At 46.2% G+C, this 20,443-nt stretch overlaps 1 protein-coding gene and 1 long non-coding RNA gene across 4 annotated transcripts in view; one reads left to right on the forward strand and one right to left on the reverse strand.

The window, feature by feature from the left end:
• MKLN1 (muskelin 1) overlaps positions 1-12,799 on the reverse strand; it is a 400,971-nt gene extending 388,172 nt beyond the window's left edge. Inside the window, exon 1 of the mRNA XM_017851289.1 lies at positions 12,691-12,799. The gene's annotated coding sequence lies outside the window, so the exon portion shown is untranslated. The remainder of the gene's footprint in view (positions 1-12,690) is intronic.
• Positions 12,800-12,973: 174 nt separating this feature from the next.
• The window catches only part of LOC108514812 (uncharacterized), a 167,470-nt gene continuing 160,000 nt past the window's right edge, over positions 12,974-20,443 (forward strand). For all 3 annotated transcript variants that reach the window (XR_001881346.1, XR_001881347.1, XR_001881348.1), the window contains exons 1-2: positions 12,974-13,151; positions 14,085-15,167. This is a non-coding gene — a long non-coding RNA (uncharacterized LOC108514812). The remainder of the gene's footprint in view (positions 13,152-14,084; positions 15,168-20,443) is intronic.

Genomic DNA, 20,443 nt, shown 5'->3' on the forward strand with positions numbered 1-20,443 from the left:
TTTGAGACAGAGTTTCACTTTGTTACCCAGCCTGGAGTGCAGTGGCACAATCTCGGCTCACTGCAACCTCTGCCTTCTAGGTTCAAGCAATTCTCGTGCCTCAGCCTCCCAAGTAGCTGGGATTACAGGTGCCTGCCACCATGCCCGGCTAATTTTTGTATTTTTAGTAGAGACGGGGTTTCACCATGATGGCCAGGCTGGTCTTGAATTTCTGACCTTGTGATCCACCTGCCTCAGCACAGCCCACCACACCCAGCTATTTTTATTTGTATTTTGTAGAGACAAGGTCTTGCTGTTTCCCAGGCTGTCACATTTTTAAATGATTGGAAAACATGAAAAGAATAATGATATTTTATGGCACATAAAAATTATTTGAAATTCAAATTCGTTTTATTGGAATGTGGCCAGGTTCACTCATTTAAATTTTGTCTATGGTTGCTTTGCACTACAATGGCAGAATTGAGTAGCTGGGACAGAGACTGTAGGGCAAGGAAGGCCTAAATTATTTCCTTTCTGGCCCTTTATATAAAAAGTTTACTGATCTTTGGTATAATTAAGTGATATAGGATGGCATAACATTTTAAGTATTGTTTAAACTACATCTATTATTGTATTTCCTAAAATTTGTAATTCAAGGACACTCTCTTTTATTATGTAGATCTCCACATTGTTAGAACAGAGTCAAACATGTCCTCCTTTGATATTCTGTACAGTGGCCCTGAGAGCAGCAGCACTTTAATGCAGAAACAACAACAGACTAAGAAGTTGGTGGTTTCTCTAAGAGGTTAGACGTCTCTTCCTGCCAGTAGTCACCTTTCCCTCTCAAGGGAAACAGGCTGGGCAGCCTTATGGGTGATTATAGTGTATTATAGAACTGTAGTGGCACAGAAATGGATGCCCCAGCTTCCATCAACTCATTCAGGGTGATGTGGTGGGGTCATAGACGAGGAAAAGCAAATTGCTCTTTTTGTCATCACCTAGGACCTAAATAAAGACAAAAATGACTCAGATTGACCAGACACAGGTGAATATCACTTCTCAAAATGTTTTCTGAAGGTACTTACATGGCAACAACATGGTTCTGTGGGAGCCCCATCAATGTGTTAGCTCAAGAGTAAAACACAGGGAGCAGAAAGAACCTCCTTACATTTCCTAAGATCAAGCTGGGTTTGCAGTCAGCCTCAAGGGAATCTGTTTTACTTATTTATTTTTTGAGACCCAAGCATAAATTCTACTGTCTTTCTGCATGTCTGTCTTTCTTGCCATGCATCTTTCTCTCTTTCTTCAACCTAACAAATGTTTACTGATCATTTATTATGTGTGGGTCACAGGGCAAGCCCCAGGGAAATAAAAAGAAACAATAAAATAGTACTAACTCTCAAGGAGCTTAACGCTTACGTGAGAAACAAATTAAAATAATCTTCCTTGACCTTTTGGCAGTGTTTAACAAAGAGTTGGTCCTCCTTAACGGATTCTTCTCTTGGTTTCTTTGGCCCCGTAGTCTCCTGGTTTCTGATTTTCAGTCTCCATTGCCAGCTCTTTCTTTTCTTTTCAGTCTTAAATGATCAAGGTTTAGACCTGGATCCACTTTTTTTTTTTAGTCTTTCTATCTACCCTCCCGAGGCAATCTTCTTTCAGATTTATAAATCCAGTTCCAGCAGCTCTTATGAGCCTCACAGCCATATCTACAAGTCTTCAGGGGACATCTGCATTTAGAACTTTTGATCTTCCCCTGTGTGATAGTCCATTCTTGCATTGCTATAAAGACATATCTGAGACTGGGTAATTTTTAAAGAAAAGGAATTTATTTGGTTCTTGGTTCTGTAGGCTGTACAAACATAGTGCTGCATCTGCTTATGGTGAGAGTCTGAGGAAGCTGATATGGTTTGGCTCTGTGTCCCCATCCAAATCTCATGTTGAATTGTAATTCCCAATGTTGGGGGAGGGACCTGGTAGGAGGTGACTGGATCATGGAGGCAGATTTCTCCCTTGCTATTCTTGTGACGTGAGTGAGTTCTTGTGAGATCTGTTGTTTGAAAGTGTGTAGCACTTCCCCTTCACTCTTTCTTTTCTGTGCCAGCCATGTGAAGATGTGTTTGCTTCCCCTTTGCCTTCCTCCATTATTGTAAGTTTCCTGAGATCCCTCCAGCTATGCTTTCTGTACAGCTACACAGAACCATGAGCCTATTAAAGCTATTTTCTTTATAAATCACCCAGTCCCACATATGTCTTTATAACAGTGCAAGAATAGACTAATATAGAAAATTGATACCAGAATTGGGGTAATGCTATAAAGATATATGAAAATGTGGAAACAACTTTGGAACTGGGTAATGGGCAAGAGGTTGGAACACTTTGGAGGGCTTAGAAGAAGACAGAAAGATGAGGGAAAGTTTGGAACTTCCTAGAGACTTGTTGAATGGTTGCGACCAAAATGCTGATAGAGATAAGGACAGTGAAGTCAGGGTTGAGGTGGTCTCAGATGGAGATGAGGAACTTATTGGGAACTGGAGTAAAGTTCACTCTTGCTATGCTTTAGGAAAGAGACTGGTGGCATTATGCCCCTGCTCTCAAGATCTGTGAAACCAAACCTCAGAGGCATGATGTAGGGTATTTGGCCAAAAAAATTTCTAAGCAGCAAAACATTCAAGAGGTGGCCTGGCTGCTTCTAAAAGCCTATACTTATTTGCATAGACAAAAAAATGACTTGAACCTAGAACTTATATTTAAAAAGGATGCAGAGCATAAAAGTTTGGAAAATTTACAGCCTGACCATGCAGTAGAAAAGAAAACCCCATTTTCTGGGGAGGAATTTAAGGCTGCAGAAATTTGCATAAGTAAAGAAGAGCCAAATGTTAATAGCCAAGACAAGGGGAAAGCATCCCAGTCACTCCAGCTCCAGCTGTGGCTAAAAGGGGCCAAGGTGCAGCTCAGGCTGTTGCTTCAGAGGGTGCAAGCCCCAAGTTTTGGTGGCTTCCATGTAGCATTGGGACTGTAGGTGCACAGAAGGCAAGAATTGAGGTTTGGGAGTCTCTGCCTAGATTTCACAGGATGTATGGAAATGTCTGGATGTCCAGGCAGAAGTCTACTGTAGAAATATAGCCCTCATTGAGAACCTCTACTAGGGTAGTGTGGAGGGGAAATATGGAGTTGGAGCTCCCACACAAAGTCCCCACTAGGGTACTGACTAATGGAGCTGTAGGAAAAGGGCCACTGTCCTCCAGATCCCAGAATGGTAGATCCACTGATAGCTCGCACTGTGTCCCTGGAAAAGCCACAGCCATTCAACACCAGCCCAAGAAAGCAGCTGCAGGGGCTGTATGCTGTAGAGCCACAGTGGTGGAGCTGCCCAAGGCCTTGGGAGCCCACCCCTTGCATCAGTGTGGCCTAGATGTGAGACATGAAGTCAAAGGAGATTATTTTGGAGCTTTAAGATTTAATGACTGCCCTCTGGCAGCCATTTTGGACTTGTATGGGGCCTTTAGCTCCTTTGTTTTGGCCAATTTCTCCCTTTTGGAATGGCTGTATTTACCCAGTGCTTATGCCCCCATTGTATCTTGGAAGTAACTAACTTGTTTTTGATTCTACAGGCTCATAGGCAGAAGAAACTTACATTGTCTCAGATGAGACATTGGACTTGGACTTTTGAGTTAATGCTGGAATGAGTTAAGACTTTGAGGGAATGTTGGGAAGGCATGATTGTTTTTTGAAATGTGAGAAGGACATGAGATTTGAGATGGGCCAGGATGGAATGATATGGTTTGGCTCTGTGTCCCCACCCAAAACTCATGTTGAATTGTAATTCCCAATGTTGGGGGAGAGACCTGGTGGGAGGTGATTGGATCATGGGGAAAGATGTCCCCCTTGCTCTTCTCGTGACAGTGAGTGAGTTCTCAAGAGATCTCTGTTTAAAAGTATGTAGCACTTCCCACTTCACTGTCTTTCTTCTGTGCCAGCCATGTGAAGATGTGTTTGCTTCCCCTTCACCTTCCACCATGATTGTAAGTTTCCTGAGACCTCCCCAGTGATGCTTCCTGTACAGCCCACAGAACCATGGGCCAATTAAACCTATTTTCTCATTAGCCAGTCTCAGGTATGTCTTTCTTTTCTTTTTTTCTTTCTTTTTTTTCTTTTTGAGACAGAGTTTTGCTCTTGTTGCCCAGGCTGGAGTGCAAAGACACAATCTTGGCTCACTGCAACTTCCACCTCCCAGGTTCAAGCGATTCTGTCGCCTCAGCCTCCTGAGTAGCTGGCATTACAGGTGCCCACCACTGCACCCAGCTAATTTTATATTTTTAGTAGAGACAGGGTTTCACCATGTTGGCCAGGCTGGTCTCGAACTCCTGACCTGAGGTGATCCACCCGCTTCAGCCTCCCAAAGTGTTGGGACTACAGGCGTGAGTCACTGCACCCAGCCCTCAGGTATGTCTGTATAGTAGTAAGAGAATGAACTACTACAGGAACTTTCAATCATGGCAGAAGGGAAGGGGAGCCAGCAAGTCACATGGTGTGAGCAGGAGCAAGAGAGGAAAGGCAGAGGTCCCAGACTCTTTGAAACAACCAGGTCTCTCATGAACTAATTGAGCGAGAACTCTTTCATCATCAATAGGCTGGCACTAAGCCCTTCATGAGGGATCTGCCCCCATGATCCAATACCTCCCACCAGGCCCCACCTCCAATACTGGGGATTACACTTCAACATGAGATTTAAATGGGATAAATATCCAAACTGTGTCACCCTGCAATTCTGTTTCTGTCCTAGGATTCTCCATCTTAGTCATGCTCTTGCACCTCTGTTCATGTACCTGATCTTGGGAGAAAAGTCAACTATGACAGTGTCTCCCTCTCCATAACCCACTATTTCCAATCAATCATCAGTTTCTTTAAAATAACTCTTGGCTCTCATCATTTCTCTCCCTGTGTGTTTCACTGCCTTAATCTGGGCAACCATGATCTCTCACAGGAACCATTAATGTACCTTCCAACTGTTCTCTCCACATCTGCTCATTCTCTTCTCTATTTTATCTCCCCACAAATTATGTTTTTTAGACCAAAAAATGTAAACCGTCTTTTAAAAAGAAATGCGATGCTAGCAAAATACACATTGTTCTTCATCGTATTTTTTTAACTTAGTAATGTATCATGAAGATCTTTTCACACAAGTATGCCTAGAATTGTCTCACACTTTTAACAGCTGCCTTTCACTTGTTTTTTATTTTTTTCTTTTCTTTTCTTTTCTTTTTGTTTTTTTGTTTGTTTTCTAAGACAGAGTCTTGCTCTGTCACCCAGGCTGGAGTGTAGTGGCGCAATCTGGGCTCACCTCAATCTCTGCCTCCTGGGTTCAAGTGAATCTCCTGCCTCAGCCTCCCAAGTAGCTGGGATTACAGATATGAACCAACACGCCCAGCTAATGTTTTGTATTTTAGTAGAGATGATGTTTCACCATGTTGGCCAGGATGGTCTCGATCTCCTGACCTCGTGATCCGCCCACCTTGGCCTCCCAAAGTGCTGGGATTACAGGCGTGAGCCACTGTGCCCAGCCTCTTTCACTTGTTTAATTCTATCATAATTTATTTAACCACTTCTCTATTGATGGCTGTTTTCAGTCTTTAACTACTACTATAAATCATGCTTCAGTGTAGGTCCTAGAAGAGTCATCCTTCAATATCCGTGTGAGTATATCTATTGGATAAATATATAAAAGTAGAATTGCCAGGGTAAAGGCTTTGTACATTTAAAAGTGTGATAAATGTTGCCAGATTGCCCTCCATAGAAGTGATACCACCTTTCACTCCCATTGGCAGTATAAGAAAGTGCCTGCTTCCCAGCCTGGCCAGTCAAGTGTATTATTAAAGTTTTTTATTTTTGTCAACTTGACAGTAAAAAATAGATGTCACTGCAGTTGTGATGTGCATGCCTTTTATTATTACACATTTTCAGATACATTTGTATTTCTTTGACTACAATCTATTTGTCATACCCTTTGCCCAATTTTCCAGAGTTTTAAAGGTTTTTTTTTTAATGAATTTGTAGGAGTACTCTGATTTCTTCTTAAATAGTTTAATTTCCAGGTTCTATCAGATATCCTGGTATCTTTTCAAAGTAATGATTTAGTCAATTTTTTAATTCTAATAATAAGTAATCATCAAGGGCTAACTCCATTACAAGGGAGTCCATATGTGGAATGCATGAATTGATTTGCAGAAGTCTTGAATTCCTGAAAATAATTTCACAAGACTGCCTTATGCCTATACCTATTCCATTTCATTTCATTTTCGTAACAGCCTTGTGAGGCATATAGTATTATTAACCACAAAGTGAGGCTCAGAGAATGTAAACATCCAGGATCACACAGCTAGTAACTCTTCCACTTCCAGAATCTTAAAAACCTAGTAATCATTGCCACTAGCCATTCCAGTTGCACTAAGACTCTGATTCTTGATGCCTCCAATTTCTAATAAATGGTTGTTTTTCTCCTTTTCCTACTACAAACATCCAATGAATATATATGTGTGTGTGTGTGTGTGTGTGTGTGTGTGTGTGTGTGTGTGTATATATATTTTTTTTGACTTATTTATTTTTGAGACAGAGTCTCGCTCTGTCGCCCAGGCTGGAGTGCAGTGGCGAGATCTCAGCTCACTGCAAGCTCCGCCTCCCAGGTTCACGCCATTCTCCTGCCTCAGCCTCCTGAGTAGCTGGGACTACAGGCACCCGCCACCATGCCCGGCTAATTTTTTTTATTTTTAGTGGAGACGGGGTTTCATCATGTTAGCCAGGTTGGTCTCGATCTCCTGAGCTTGTGATCTGCCCGCCTCGGCATCCCAAAGTGCTGGGATTACAGGCATGAGCCACCACGCCTGGCCCTAATGAATATTTTTTAAGTCCCTGACATGCCAGTAATCTTCATAAGGTTTGCATTTTAGAAGAGTTCTCAACCATACATGATAAAAAACAAATAGTAATAAAGTTCCACTACTACGAAAAAAAAATACGTAGTATAGTTGGAAATGTGGAGAGAGAAGGACACTTCAGATGGAGTGATCAGGGAGGGCTTCTTTGAGGAGGTGACATATAAGCAAAGATCAGAATGACCAAAATATATTCCAGGAAAAGGAAGTATATGGGGTAAATCGTATAATACAAGAGCAAGTTCAACACGTTTGAGGAAGATAAATAAGGCTGGTGTCACTGCAGTGGTGGAGAGTGGTGGGAGATGAGGTTGAAGAGGTGGTCAGGGATGCTGTACAGGGCTCCATAGGCCCTGTATGGAGGAGGAGTCTGGACTTTTTCACAAGTGCCATCAGCAGACATGGAGGGATTCTAAGATGAGAAATCACATGATCTGATTTATGTCGTAACATTTATGATTTATGAAACTCTAACTGTGCTGTGGAGAATGAGGACAAGAGCAGAAGCAGGAAAACCCATTTAGAAAGCTATTACAAGAGCACAGAAGAGGGATGATGGTGGTTTGTATTAGAGTGGTAGCGGTGGAGATTGAAAGAGACATTTTGGAAATGTTTTGGAGGTAAAGTTGACTTGAATTCTGAGGATTGTGAAAACGGAGGAAAAGAGAAGAATCAAGAATATCTACATGCTTTTTGTGTTGAGTAATTGGTGGATGGTAATGCCATTTAATTTGAAGGCTGAGAGAATAAAGAATTCTACTAGGGTAGTATTTCCTTCTTTCCTTGTGCAGCCTTAAGCTTGCAGACCATGGATTGCACCACTCTCTTTCCAATACTTTTATTTTATTTTCTTTCCCTACTTGCCCTTTAGTCCTTCTTACATAAAAGAACTTCATCTGTCTGCATCCTCTACTGTCATCCTGTCTTCAACTCACTGCAGTTTGGCTACTAACCCCATTTTACTAATAAACTCCTTCTTGCCAAACACACCAATGACCTCCTTATTACTAAATCCAAAAACTTTTCAGTCCTCTTTTTCTTTTCTTTTCTTTTCTTTTCTTTTCTTTTCTTTCTTTTCTTGAGACAGAGTCTTGCTCTGTTGCCCAGGCTGGAGTGCAGTTGTATAATTTCACCTCACCATAGCCTCTACCTCCTGGGTTCGAGAGATTTTTGTGTCTCAGCCTCCTGAATGGCTGGGACTACAGGTGTGTGCCACTACGCCCGGCTAATTTTAGTAGAGACAGGGTTTTGCCATATTGGCCAGGCTGGTCTCGAACTCCTAACCTCAGGTGATTCACTCACCTCGGCCTCCCAAAGAGCTGGGATTACAGGCGTGAGCCTCCGCAGCTGGCCACAATCCTCTTTTTCTTGATCTCTCACTGGCATTTAATACTGCTGATATTTCCTTCCCTGGCTCCTCTGAAACTACTTGTTCCTGGTCCTCCTACCTCTTGGGATATTTTTCCCCTGTGTTTTTTCTTTCCTCACTTTTTAAATTCGGTGTTTTCATTGGGTTCCAAAGTAGATCCTTTTCTTTCCTTTCTCTATGCCTTCTCTTGGATATTTCACCTACTTCCATGAACTATTCCTTATTCTGATGACTCCAGCATAGATCTCTCTCCTGAGTTCTAGACTTCCCTGTTCAATTATGTAGTAGACAGCTTCACTTTGATATTCTATGGACACTTCAACTCAACATGTTGAAAACTAAACTAATTACCTTTACTCCACAACCTGCTTTTCCTCCTGAGGTCCCCATCTTGGACCTCAGGATATATCTGCAGGATATAATGGGAGCAGATTTATGGCTTATGAAAATGGAAGGATACCACTGATGGAGGATACCATCAATAATCAAATTCTGTTGGTTCTATGTCCTTAATATATCTTGAACCCTTTCAATCCTTCCTTTCTCCATTTCCATTCTTGCTACCTTAGTTTAGACATCTGTCATTATTTCGTTTTTATAATGTGATATGGTTTGGCTCTGTGTCCCATGTCAAACTGTAATCCCCACGTGCTGAGGGAGGGACCTGGTGGGAGGTGACTGGATCGTGGGGGAAGCTCCCCCCCATGCTGTTCTCATGATAGTGAGGGAGTGCTCATGAGATCTGATGGTTTTAAAAGTGGCAGTTGCCCCTGCAAGCTCTCTCTCTCCTGCCGCCTTGTGAAGAAGGTGCCTGCTTCCCTTTCACCTTCCACCATGATTGTAAGTTTCCCCTGGCCGGAGCACGGAGGCATGATCTCTGCTCATTGCAACCTCCACTTCTCCGGTTCAAGTGATCCTCCTGAGGAGCTGGGACTACAGGTGTGTGCCACCAGGCCTGGCTATTTTTTTGTGTGTGTTTGTGTTTTTGTAGAGACAGGGTTTCACCATGTTGCCCAGGCTGGTCTCCAACTATTGAGCTCAAGCAATCTGCCCACCTCAACCTCCCACACTGCTGGAATTACAGTAGTGTGCCACTGCACCCAGCTGAGAGATCTTTCTAAAATGAACATTTGATCAGTTCACTATGCCCCTTAAAATTCATCAATGGTTCTCCAACAGCCTTAGAATAAGTTCAGACTTTTTAGGATGACATACTCGACCATGCTAATCTTTCTGGATTTCTCCTTCAGGACTTCTGCCACGGATTTATACAACGTATTTATTTAGAATCTACTTGCCAGGCTCTGTTCTTCACCCTCAACTCTCTGGGCACAGCTTTTTCCCTAAGGTCTTTACACATAGTACTTTCTTTGCTTGGAATATCTTTCTCTGTAATCCGCCCACTTGTCTGGCTTACTTCTACTTATCCTTCAGAACTCATCTCAAGATTCACGTTGTGTGGTTAAAGACCCTATGCGTGGTCAGGGTTAGGCACCCTTATAAGCTCCCCTGTTGATATCACCTCACTGTTGCCTCATCAACTGCATATTCATCTTTGTTCTCGTGATACTATAATGTCCTTCAGAGCGGAAACTGTGTCGTATTCATCTTTGTATTCCCAGCACCCAGCACAATACCTGACACAGTGCAAGCACTCAATAATGAATAAAGTGGCAGAGTTGGGTTTCAAAGTCAGGTCTTTTCTCTCTGGCACAAATCTCACATTTCTTCATGCTACTTCTCAATACTGTGAATCTGAAAAATTCTAAGAGCTGAGCAAGGTCTATTTTTGCCTAGCACTAATTAAAACACAGGCAAATAGATTATTATTAGTTCCGTGAGGATTCAGTTTATATTTCTGTATACCCCTTCCTCCATCATTCCACCACTTGGATCATCAGAGTACTTAGGATTGCCTATATCTAAAATGACTGAAAGGCTAGGCATGGTTGAGTGTACCTGTAGCCCCAGTTACTCAGTAGGCTGAGGTGGGAGCCTTGCTTGAGCCCAGGAGTTGGAGGCCAGCCTGGGTAACACAGTGAGATGTTGTTGTAATAAATAAATAAGTAGACTGAAAGAACTTTCCCTACACTTTTATATCCTTTTGTAACTCTTATCCTGCTGCTTCCATAATACCACTGAGGCAGGGAGAGAGTAAGTACCTGGGGAGTAAGGTAAATTTTATTTTTCTGTCAACAGACACTAAAAATGGATACATCAATAGAAAATCATTTCCCATCATTTCCCTCAAGGTTCCTATGGATAGATACTAAAGGTTCAGTGCTAAAATGTAACATTGCAAAATCCAGCTAAAATTGAAATTTTTATGTAGTGAGTTCAATCTCATCACAGAAGTTTGTAAATGGGAGGAGCCTTAGAAATCCTTTAGTCCAGCACTTTCATTTAAGCTTCCACAAAGAAACTGACATAAGACCTATGATGGCTCACTTAAGGTCATCCAGGCTATTGATGCCATTATACATCTTTTTCAAAGGGCTTTATTTTCCATCTAAACAAATTATCTATATCAGAATCCACCTATTTACATAGGGCTTATCTTTCTGATATTGCCTTTGCAATATCCTTGTTATAAAGAGGAAGGGACTGATAACAAAACAAAACAAGGTTGTCTTGTCCAGGGACGTAGGGGAATTGGTAAAAGAGACAATTAGTACACAAAGTGATGGCGTTTCCTATTTGCAGTACAGCCTTGTAATCACACTGTGTTCTCTGAATGCCACAATGCTAACCCAAGCTTACTTGTCCTTCCTGGGCCTGGATTCCATTCAATTCTATGCCTTATTTAGTCTAAATGATTTCCCCAGCTTCAACGTGTATTTATTTATTTATTTATTAATTTATGTGTTTCATTTTAGAAGTATACTTAAATCTACTCTTCACTCGAGTGTGTCTTAGTTCTAGTGCTGAGGAATGAAGATTTTGGGTAAAAGAAATCGAGATGATTTTTTTTTCTAGGCTTTACATTTCAAGGATGGTTTCTCAAATGGCAACTGGCAGTCTACTCCTCAAATGATGACGTTTTCCACGGGAATTAGAATTTAATTAGAATAATTTGTTTTCAACGGGAAGCAAAGATTTTTTTCCAAGGGGATCAGTTTGATAATGTTTTACCAGCTAGTGCTACGAGACCAAATATAAACCAGTTCTGAGAAACAGGAAGTGAACTGACTGGTCTAGTCTGAGTGTCCCTGGCAGTGACGCAAATACAGAAATCAAATTAGGAAAACAAGATATGTGGGTGTGAGGCAATCGATAATCCAGGATGCTACAACATAAGCAAGAACGCCTTTAACCCGATGCCATTCATTTTAATAACACCCTGAGCGGTTTGATTTCCATGGAACACGCTGGTGATTAGAGAGCAGCAGGAGCTTGGGTTCCCTAGCAACAGCATGTGCTTTTGAGACAGTCATTAGCCTTTCAGTTAATCCCATCAACCCCTTACCTCTAAATGTATGACTGACATTAAAAAAATGATGTTTTAGAAAGTGCTTTGAAATTTCCAGGAGTGCAATGGAAGGGAATAATCACAATTAAAAAGTTGTCTGGAGAACTACATCCAGTGAAGGCAGTAATGTTCCTACATGCCCAGCCTGTCCGTATACTTCCCTGCTCTCAGTCGTAGGTTCTGAATTCCCGTGGCAAAGGGCAAGGGAGGTGAAATTGTTCAGAGTTTCAGGCAGTCTTCTCACCCAACGTGAGTAGTATTGCAATGTCTCTCGGAATCATGGCTCTGAAGATGAGGAGGGGAGCGGGGTGGGCAGTTTGTGTGGTGAGTAGTCTGGCTGCAGGTAGGCTGGGAGGGAATGTCACACATAGTTTTCTTTCTCCTTTAAGCCGAATGAGGTACTCTGATCAAAGGAACTTGGGGAAGGAGGATGGTGAGGGGAATGAAGTTCTTCTTCCTATTGATTATTTGATTGCACCAGAGGCTGTTTGTCCAAGGCCACTGGCCAAGAGCATTATTTTCGTGGCTAAAGTGAGGTTGGGCAGGTTTCCCATCCCTTTCGCTAGATTTAAACAAGACAACCCAGAAAGCGCAGCAAGGCTCTGGGAATACGATGTGGGTTGGCTTTTCCTAGTCAGCTGCACCTTAAAGCGCCAGGCCATTGAGCTTGATACTTCTCAAACCCTGAATCATTGCCTCCAGCTCTGCCCTGGGTTCAGGATGCACCACTCCACCCTCTGTGTAGCTTGGGTCAACTTCGGGGCGTCACTCGAATAGTAATTATTGCTGCGTTTGGCTGGACATCCTTATTACGGCCTGGGTCCCTCTCAGCTGGACACCCGGCTCCTTAGTTTGGCTGGGATGACTCCAGTACTTCCCGCCGCCCCACCTTACCCCCCTGCGCGCTCCCTTCCCAAGGCGACCACCTGCACCGCCCCACTTACCATCTGCCCCGCGGGGAGGGCCCCCCCCGGGCTAGCGGAGCCCTCCCTGCTCCCGGGCGGCTTTGGAGGAGCTCGGTGTTTGCCTCCAGCCCTTCGCTACCGGAGGATCAGGTTCCTCCCCTCCTCCCCCTCCAGCTCCGGCCGCCGCCGCCTCCTTCTTGCATGACACAGCAGAACCGCAGCTGCTGCAGCAATTCCAAGCCATCCGCCCAGGAAGCGCCGCAACCGGGACTCGGGAGGGGTGAAGGGGGCGAGGCAGGGGCCACGGCCCCGAGGGATCCTCGGCCCCACTGTGCACCACACACTCCTTTCCCAGCCCAGGGGCACGCGAACAAAATGAGGCTCAAGCTGACCAGGCCGAGCTGGAGGAACGCTGGGGCTTGGCAGCAGAAGGGATGGGACCAGAGAGAAGGGTGTGGAGGAGACCCCAGTGAGGGCCAGGACATTTCAGGTAAAGAGAGGTAAGAAGAGGCCCAGACGTCAAGGGCCAGACTGTGAAGGTGATTAGAGGTCAAAGAGAGGTAAGGAGGTAGAGTTGCAGAGAAGAGAGGCCGAGCTGGGAAGGGCGTGGGGTTGGGGGCAGCTGCAGGGGAGGATGGGAGGTACAGTCTTTGGGGAGGCCTGAGCTGAGCGCCCAGGCAGAGAAGGGGCTGAGTTGGGAGGCAAGGGCTGTAGGAGGAAAGGGATGAAAGAATTAGGCATGAGATAGGAAGGTAAAACTTGGGAGAGATATTATAGAATTAGAAGGGTTGGAATGGAGCTCATTCATCATGGCTGATGAGGTAAACTGATGAGGTGGAGAGAGCGAGTGTCAAGGCAAGGCCAAAAGGAAAGATCTTCCATCCCACTCTTCAGTTTCTTGCGAAGTTTTTTCTTGATTCCGCCAATCCAAACAGTTTCCCTTATAAAATGGAAACGCATGAACTAAAAAACCCAGAAATAGCTATCTGGCTTAGATTTACAGGATAAAATCTCCGTGTCTGTAAAAACTTTAAGGCAGAAATTTGGGATTTATGGTACAAACCCTTAAAGGGACTGTGAGTCAGTAATACCCACAGCACTCAACATTGTGAGTTTCCACACATCCCTGGACTTGAGTAAGTCTTTCCAAGTGTTTGTTAATGCTAGAAATGATGACAAAATTAGTGGCTCAAAAATATTAAAGTGCACATGCTTTTTGCTTTCTCTATGTATACACAGATACATATATGTATACTTTCTAGCGACTAGCAAGTATGGTATGCCTAGGGATAATTACGTTTTTCTGATTATTTTGTTTCCCATCAAACACCCCACGAATTTTACAGCAGACCGCCTTCTTGTCGCCATTTGAAAGAATGTGGTCAGAAAAGTAATGCAAAAACTGCCACTTTGGTTTTGTCTGTACCTTCCAGGTCATATCTCCGTACCTCACTTCCTGACACAAACAAGTTTTCACTGTTGTCAGCAACAAAGCCCTAATATAGCTGCGGAAGAGAAAAACTGCATTGCATTTTGCCTCCTGCAAGCATCATCAACAGTTACTGGAGGAATGTAATTCCAGAAAGCTTGAAAGCCGTGGTGATGGTAATTATGTATCAAATGCCTGGTTCTATTTCTGTTATTATTGTTTTGTCATTTCTGTTCTCCCAGCGATCTGACTGAACTTGCAGAGGGACAAATCCGGTTTTTCTTTTTGACTTTTGTCAAACTGAATCAGGCCTGACAGAAAACTCATTGCTCTCCGAGGAAACAAAGTAGGAGCCACGAAATGTCATTTTAACAGAGCGTGGGTTTGGTGACTGTAGGAAAGGATTTGAGGACGCTCCTTCTGTTCGGCTTCCTATGTCATGAGCACAGACTCCACGCACGCACAGACACCACGGCTCCCGGATGCTATGGCTCCCCGATCTGGGCTCCTGCAGCGCCAGAAGCCCCTCCGGGATGCTGCCAGGGGCTCCCGGTGGGTGGAGGTACGGACGCCGCTGCGGCCGCCGCCGCCAGTCCTGCTGCTGTTGTTGCTGCTGCAGTCACGTGGGAGCCCCTTTAAGTTTCCATAGAGAGGCCTCTCTGGTGTCACATGATGGACATGATATAATGAAACAACATTGTGGAGAGGAAAGCATTAGTGGAGCCCACGGCTACAAAAACAAGTGAGTGAGAAGAGGTGGGAGGAAGAGAAACTACGCCACCTCCCCTGCAGCCGAGCGCACGCAGCAGCCTGGCGTGACAAGTGGGCGACGCCGGGGGGCAGGGAGCCGGGGTCCTCGGCCTTGGCCGGGGACCCCACCGCCCACCGCGCGGAGAACAACTTTTAGCCGGCAGCCCAGGCCAGCGCGGCACCTGTCTCCTGAGTCTCCACCGCTCCTCCCCATCCATCCCAGGGAAATTCTCAAGAATACGCTCTACAAATCTACGTGCGCATCGTTTTCCCCTCTCGTCGCGCCCGGGAGGAAGGAACGAGGCAAGGAGCTAAGCAGCGTGCGTTCAGCCCTGGGGTAAGTTCGTAGAGTGGGGAAGCCGGTCCCGCAGGACTTTGGGATGGGAATTTTGCTCTCCTTTGCGATCTCAGGGCGTGAAGAAGGCGTCCCCTCCGCTCCTGGCGGGGCTGATCGGCTGGCTAGTCAATTCCCCTTTAGCACACCCCGTGCGCCCACCCTCGCTCGGCCCGGGGCCCCCTCGCCGCCCCCCGGAAGGGGTCTGTGGTTCCTGGCCAGGACCTTCGGAAGACGAGCGGGGGAAGGTAGGGCTGTCGCGGGAACCCGGCTTGTGGGAGCGATTTCGCCATGTTTGTGTTGCTAAGAGCACTTTTTCCCCTTTGCTGTGGCTTGATGCCACATGGCTCCTCTGGAGCTGCCGCCGGGCTGAGAGAGTGTGTGTGTGTGTTTTTTTTTTTCAATGTCCGCATTCCAGCTAATGTTGCGCAGATAAAATTCAAACTTGAGGTAAACAGAAGAAGAGGAGGAGGAAGGAGGAGGGGAGGAGGGAGGGAGGGGGGAGGGGAGGGGGAACTGTTTCCATTTCGAAGATTCCACCCTTCTCCGCGCAGCCAACATTCCCGAACCTAGAGAACAACTCTCGCTTTCTCCCACGTCCCCTACCTTTGCTGTCAACAAGAAAATAAGGCCGGGCGGGGGGGGATTGGAGTTGGGGGGTGGCATGTTATTAATTAGAAAGGACACGGTGGTCTCGGGTTCTCCACTGGAATCGCAACTCCCGGGAACTCGGGCCTCTGGCCCCTATCCCCTTTTCTCCGGCAGGGACGCAGGATGCCTTGGTGCACTCTGGAGACGGGGACGGGAGCTGCAGCGCGCCTGGGGGGGGTGGGGCGGAGGGGTGCCGGGTCCCACTCATGGCCCTCTGACTTTAGGATTCAGCTGTCTCTTCAAACCCCACCCCAAGGGCGCAGCGTTTCCAGAAGGTGGGCGTGGCGTTGGGGCCCTCCAGCTAGTGACCACCCCCACCCGCCGGCTTTCAGAAGGCCGGTTTACTTAGCCAGGGTGCTGTGGGGTGGGCATTGCCTATTCGGTAAGCTCTGTTGCATGGGCGTAGCGATGACGTGCGCGAAGCTTAAAAGCCTTTAAGCCAGCCAAAGGGTAGAGCTGCGTCTTGCTGTTTTTTTGTTTGTTTGTTTGTTTTTTCCTGTGCTGTGGCAAATTAGCAGAGAAAAATCAAGACGTTCCCCCCCCGTCCTCCCTCGTGTCGAAACGTCTGCTCCAGCTCGCAGCCCGCTGCTGGGTGAGTGCCGGACGTCAAGGCGAGGCGAGTGAGCTTCGTCACGGGAAAGCTGGAGGCTCCTGACAGCTCGTAGCCGTCCTCCCCGCGCCCCCGCCCTAGGCCGAAGGTGGTGGGATTGGGTGTCCGAAGAGGGGTGACGGTCCGACGGTGCGGCGGTGGGCCACAGGGCTCGGCCGATCCCCTCGCGAGGTTAGGGGCCGCCAGCCCCCGGTCGCCGGGAGTGCCGTGGCAGGGAGGCGGCGGCCACGCTGAGGGTCGCGGAAGCGCCGGAGCTGAAAGCCGGGCGCGAGTGCGTAGCAGGAGTCGTGACGGGGCTGACACTCGCGCAGCCGGGCGGCGGCAGCGGCCGCGGAGCCGGGCGCTCCACGCAGGGCCGGCGTTTCCCCGCGCGGGTGGGTGCGCCACTAGCCGGCGCTCTCCCGGTGATGACCGTTTCCGGGGAGCGGGCGCGGGCGGGCGGCGGGGCCGGGGCGCAACAGGGTGGCCCGCTCTCTGCCCCTCCCGCCCGCCTGCCGGGGCGCGCGGCGGCGGCGGGCCCGGGGTGGCCAGAGGCGCGGTCGCGCGCCGGGCACGGGGGCGCGCCCGCTCTCGCCGCCCCGCGCGGCCTCCCGCCGCCCCGCCGGCCTCCTCTGTTTTGTTTTGATGGAGCCCGCGTGCAGCTGGCGCGTGTCGAGTCACGTGCCAGGTGCGGGAGGGGGCCGGGGCGCGGGAGGTGAGGGCTAGGTGAAGCCGGCCGGAGGGGCCGGCGCCCGCGGGGGCCGCAGAGGGCGCGCGAGGGGGCGAGTGACCCCCGATGGAGCCGTGTCTTGCGGGTGGCCCGGCTCTGGGTGAGGGGTTTGGCGCTTCTGGCGAGCAGTGCTAGGTTCATCGTCGCAGCGCTTCAGGGAGCCTGGTCCAGGCGGGAGGGCCTACTTGCGCTGCTGGACTCAAAACTCGGATCTTACAGGTGGTGTGTACATCCCTGTGGACGTGTAGACATTTGTGTGTGCTTCTGAAGGCCGGCTGCGTGTTATAACCAACTGGAGTGCTTTAAAAAGAATTCTAACGCCCAGCCCAATCCCAGACCAATTGGACCCACATCCAAATAGGGCCTGGACGGTGTATTTTAACCCCACTTCCCCTAAGTGATTTTGGTGCAGAGTGCGAATTTATAGAAGTAACCAGCTTGATGGAATAGCTACTTGTGAAATCATACCTATTCAGGGACAAAATAGTAAAAACAGCTAAAATAGCTAACACGTATTGATCTGTCACTCAGTGGGGTCTCTATGTGTCAGATACTGTGGCTCCCCATGCATGGATCTACTCGTAAAAGTACTGTTACCCCTATTTTACAGTTGGAGGAGTGGAAGCTCGGAGTTAATCAGGGAGGACGACTGTACCTAGGACCTAGAGAGGTCGAGTTCAGAACCCTTAATTTCAACAGCCACGTATGCCTCGTGGAAAATGTCCCTTTGCCTAAGGGCCCCATGTTTGTGTGAATAGTAGTAGTTATGTTCGCCTAAGGGCCAGCTTGTTTATGTGGGTACATTTCTACTGTTAAGATTTTTGTTTGAAAAGCTTTGCTTGTATAAGGGAGGAAAATCATTTGGTGATTCTTTAAGGCCTGTAGGCGACTTTTTCCAGAAGTTTATTGTGGATCAAGGAGAGAGGGGATCTCCGTAATTTGAAGTGAATAGGTTCTCTGGAAGTTTCTTGTTCTGTTTTTGAGACTTGAGCATTTGTATAATATGAAGGGGAGAGTCCGGAAGAGGCAAATATTTTCCAAGTATTTACATGAGCAACCACAAGAGTGCTTTAGGTTGCTGGATGCGATACAGTTGTGGTGTGGTCACAGCTGGATGGACCCAGAGGTGGAGTGTGGTACAGAGTAGCAGAAGTTCTGCCATTAGCATTTTGGATTAAAAAAAAAAAAACTCGTCTGGAGTACAGAAACTTTGCTGTTACATCTCCTTTCTCCTCTTAATTTGTTTCATTTGTCTCCTGGTCAGATAAACTGTTGGTGGGACGTTTAGATGTGGGAGTAGTCTGTTTCATTAGTGTTTTCTGTACAGAGATTCCAAAGAAAACTCATCGTAAACAGAGGTTTCTCCCTGAAAACAAATGATACTAGCTACAGTGTATTTGTGGCCAATATGTATTAAGAGTACCATGTCACAAAGAATTTTATATTCCTGTTGATTGCTGTCAAATATTGTTAACCTCTGTGGCAGGCATGGGTATATTATTTAGCAAATTTTGGGGATTGGTTTTCGTATTACTTGCAGTTTTGGTGAGGAAGGCTTATAGACCTACTCAGGCAGACATGACTGGAACGTGAGTATCTGTGGTCTGGTGTGGAAATAGCTCTCTAGCCCCATCTCCCTCCTCCCATTGTCCACCCCCATCCTCCTTACCATGAAACACATTTTTCACCAGCATTGCCAAACCACTTGGGGTTCCTGTGCACGGCTCTGCTTAGTTTGCTCTTTTGCTTCTTGGATACCTCCTTCAGGAAATGTTCCCTGATTTCTCCTCAGAAACCATTGAAAAAATACCCTCCCTGCGTCATCTCTCCATTGTATATATGCTTGTCTTATTGCGTTATATCACAACATATCTCATTGTATTTGTTACATATTGAACACCACTACTAAATTGGGCTCTTCAAAGGTGGGAATGGTGACTTGTTTATCTGCACATCACTGGCACACAGTGAGCACTTAAGTTTATTGCATTGGTCACAATTAAATTTACTTCCATTTAAGTTGCATTATCTGTGTCGGTGTTTTCCTGAACCACTCATCTTCATTCTGAATTGTCCTCACCTCCTTCTCTGCTACTAGCTACCAGGCTAGAAACAGAGCTGAAAGCACCCCAGGACAAAACTTACACAGAAAGCACACAGTACTAGTAACACATTATCAAAGAAATAAGAAGGGGCAAAATATCAGTTTTTCACTTGTTTGTGAATTTCATCCTTCGCAAACAAAGGAATTTGTGAATTCCTTTGGTCGATTGGACGGTGTGAATTTTCTTGATTACTAATATATGCTGGAAGAGATGGCCAAGGTTGTTTTTACTTTTCGACTTAACTTGGGAAGGAAGTACTACGTTACCAGTGGACATGCTTTGATGTGCCATAACAGAGCACAGGTGCTTCATCACATTTCACATTTCATTGCTGTAATTTTCAGATTGAGTATTACAGAGGTATTTGTAGAGCAGCACTGTCCCATAGAGCTTTTGGAGAGGATGGAAATGATTTATAAATCTGTGTTATCCAGTGTGGTAGCCGCTAGCCACTTGTGGCTATTGAGCACATTAAGTGTGACTGACGAACTGAATTTCTTCTCTTTCTTTTTTTTTTTTTTTTTTTTTTTTTTTTTTTTTTTTTGAGACAGGGCGTTGTTCTGTCGCTAAGGCTGGAATGCAGTGGTGCGATCTTGGCCCACTGCAACCTCTGCTTCCCAGGCTGAAGCGATCCTAACACTGCAGCCCTCCCAAGTAGCTGGGATTACAGGGACCTGCCACCATGCCTGGCTAATTTCTGTGTTTTTAGTGGAGACGGGGTTTCGCCATGTTGCCCAGGCTGGTTCTGAACTCAAGCAATCTGCCTGCCTTGGCCTCCCAAAGTGCTGGGATTACAGGCGTGAACCACTGTGCCTGGCCAGAATTGAATATCTAATTGATAAATATAAATAGCTGCTAGTGGCTACTGTATTGGATGGCACAGTTACAGAGGATATGTCTGTGTTTAAATCCTGTAATTGACAGGTCATCATTTAGGCTAAGGTATTCTGCCTTTAAAAGTCTGCAGTCATCTTCTAGGTCTTAACACCATGCTTCCTGTTCAGAGATTATAAGGTGCTTAGTGGGTGATATTTTTGGCCTATGTGGGGCCTTCATATTATGGAGCATTCGTGTGTTCTGTGGCTTTCCATGTATGTGTATGTGGTCTCTCTTTTTCAGGAGCAGAGTGGAGTGGTTATTGGTAATTATGATTACGAGTAATTATTTACAAATGGATGTGAGCCCTTGGCGTATACACTAAATG

The sequence above is a fragment of the Rhinopithecus bieti genome, unplaced genomic scaffold (assembly GCF_001698545.2).
Source record: "Rhinopithecus bieti isolate Rb0 unplaced genomic scaffold, ASM169854v2 scaffold_34313, whole genome shotgun sequence".
NCBI lineage: Eukaryota > Metazoa > Chordata > Mammalia > Primates > Cercopithecidae > Rhinopithecus > Rhinopithecus bieti.